Source organism: Bison bison, unplaced genomic scaffold (genome assembly GCF_000754665.1).
Source record: "Bison bison bison isolate TAMUID 2011002044 unplaced genomic scaffold, Bison_UMD1.0 scf7180017864324, whole genome shotgun sequence".
In the NCBI taxonomy this organism is placed as follows: Eukaryota; Metazoa; Chordata; class Mammalia; order Artiodactyla; family Bovidae; genus Bison; species Bison bison.
The window spans coordinates 449,605-452,833 of record NW_011494896.1 but is presented as its reverse complement, the minus strand read 5'-3'; positions in this window follow the sequence as shown (position 1 = coordinate 452,833).

Below are 3,229 nucleotides of genomic sequence, written 5' to 3'. Positions count from 1 at the left end.
ATGAGTCCCATATAGGATAAATCCAAGGAGGAACACTCCAAGACACTTATTAATCAAATTGACAAAAATTAAAGACAAAGTTAAAATATTAAAAACAATGAGGGAAAAACAGCAAAGAACATACAAGGGAATTCTCATACAGTTACCAGCTGAATTTTCAGCAGAAATTCTGCAGGCCAGAAGGGATATATTTAAAGTGATGAAACGGAAAAACCAACAACCAAGAATACTCTACCCAGCAAGGCTCTCATTGATATTCAATGGAGAAATAAAAAGCTTTAAAGGCAAGCAAGATTAACAGAATTCAGTACCACCAAACCAGCTTTACAACAAATTCTAAAGAAACTTCTCTAGGTGGAAAAGAAAAGGGCACAACTAGTAACAAGGAAATAACAAATGGGAAAGCTCACTAGTAAAGGCAAACATATAGTAAAGGTAGGACATCATCTACACATAAATATGATATCAAAACCAGCAATCATGAGGAGAGTACAAATCCAGGATGTTAGAAATGCATTTGAAATTAAGAGACCAGTGAACTGTGGTGTTGGAGAAGACTCTTGAGAGTCTCTTGGACTGCAAGCAGATCCAACTGGTCTATTCTAAAGGAGATCAGCCCTGGGATTTCTTTGGAGGGAATGATGCTAAAGCTGAAACTCCAGTACTTTGGCCACCTCATGCAAAGAGTTGACTCATTGGAAAAGACTCTGATGCTGGGAGGGACTGGGGGCAGGAGGAGAAGGGGACGACAGAGGATTAGATGTTTCGATGGCATCACCGACACAATGGACATGGATTTGGGTGAACTCTGGGAGTTGATAATGGACAGGGAGGCCTGGGGTGCTGCAATTCATGGGGTAGCAAAGAGTTAGACACGACTGAGCAACTGAACTGAACTGAACTGAAATACACAGGTCCTAGATTTTTCGAGGACAATTCCAGCATTGTCTTATTTCTCTTCCCCTATATGTATTGACTTTGGTGCAAAAACATCACTATAAGTATAATTCACAATATGATAAATTTGAAATCTTAAAGAAAAACAGATTGTACCTAAAGATGATCACATATGAATATTAAAAAACTAAACTAATATTTTGGGAATAATCATAGGAATATAATAACATCTGCTTTAATTCCATTCTATTTAATAAGGCCATTTGTCAATCAGAGGTAAAAACTTAAATATTCCAATATGAAGATTATTCATAATTTCATGTCATTTATTATGTTATCCTGAAGTCTTATAGATATATGGCAATTAACTGTTCAGTGTTTAAAGCCATGAACTCTTAAGTTGGAATGGTCTTACAAATTAGAAAGCAGGAACACAATTAAACCATGATGCACTTATCAACCAGGTATACTTTATGGTATCACTGAAAATAGACAAATTTATTTTAAATTTATTTTAATCACAATAAGCACTAGCATAATAGAAATTATTTATTTAGTATTATTTTTGAAGTGCCTAATGTGACAGAAACATGTAATATTGCCAATGAATATTGACAAAAAGCAAACATTAGCTTTTCCCCCAACACCAATAGAATGCTATAAAATTGGAAACTTTCTATTTTCATTCACTTTATATAAATAAAATTCTAAGTTTACAACATTTCTAGATACAAAGCCATTTAGATAAACTCCTAATCAGTATCAGGCTCATCTAATTGCTAATCAGAAAGGAATTTCTGAACTTTTGAAGTTTAGCCATTCACGATACTAACAATTTAATATTTTGTGTGTGTGCCTGTGTGAAGCATGAATTTATCCTTAAAATAACACTGAGATAATCTGCTAACCTCTTTTTTGTACCTCAACAAACATACACAAATGGAAGTGGACTACTGACCTAATGCAAAGACAAAATTATGACTTCACCTCAAGCTCTATGCTAGTTGATAAGACTTACTGAATAATATTCTTCACACAAAGAACTATATATTTTCTAATATTTACCTCACTCTACTATTTTTTGTAAAGTAGTATGTTTAGTAGTATGTTTATCATAACTATCACTGATTAAAATTTGATCCATTTTTCCACTTTCAGAAGTGTAAGTAATCTTTGAAATCGGACTTTAAATTATAAATGAAAAACTTTTCCCATCTTTGCAGAAAGAAAGTAGATTTATTTTAAAGTCCATTTTCCTATATTCACCCACACATGTGTCAGTTCTGAGAAATTAATTTCCCAGATTGTCTCAGTAAGGTCCTGTTTCCTTACTAATTTATACTAAGTGAATTTTGTACCCTATACGAGGGAGACAACATCCAACAAAATTAGTAAAGTCTCACCAGATTTGAATTATAGTTGTATAGGTTATAGTTGTATAGTTGTATAGTTTATAGTTGTATACCAGATATTTTTGACCTTTCCAGTTTCCAAGGTCAATTTGAAAATGCTTTCCTTTAAGATCTCTTCATGTGAAAAAACTAGTTTGCATATTGGAAAATGGAGATTTTTTTTTAATATTACAGAAAACTCAGAAGAGGAACAAAAATAATAACATTGGGTAAATAATTAGTATTTTATAGAAGCACTGTTCTTCTAAATATGTGTTGGGAAATATGGATCTAGACAGTATGCTGCTCAAGGATAGTGACCATGATTTATTTTTCTATTCAATTTCACCAGTATGTATTTCAGTGCTAAGTGTCTAATACATGTTGAAAATGTTGAATGAATGATAGGACAAAGGATGGATAGATGGATGGATGAAAGAGGGAATGAATTAACAAATGAATAGAATGACTTTTGATCAACAGCTACAATAGATCAGAGACTTCACTTTATGAGGTCAAAATTTCTTTGCCCCTAGAAAAATTCTTTTTGTACTTTATTAAATGGCCTTTTAAGATTTGAACTTGACATTATCATCAAATCAGTAGATATGTCTCAAGAAATAATACATGATTTTGACCTTTTTTATTGTAGCCACCACATCATTACTCTGCTTGATTAACTTGTCAGCTTTCTCCTCTCCAGACAGTGAGTCAAGCCCTTTGCACTGAAAGCTTTTAAAATGGCTAAGGGATCCACGATAAGGTCAGACTACATCAATAGAGAAAGCAGAGCAAGATTTTTTATTTTATTTTATTTTATAAGATGAAAATGACAAAAATTGATTAGTGGCTATCTCATGACACTTCACTTATTCATTTTTTTTAAAATGCAAGTTGGACACAGGGTTTTCTCAGTAAAGACTTTGAAATCAATTTAGGGT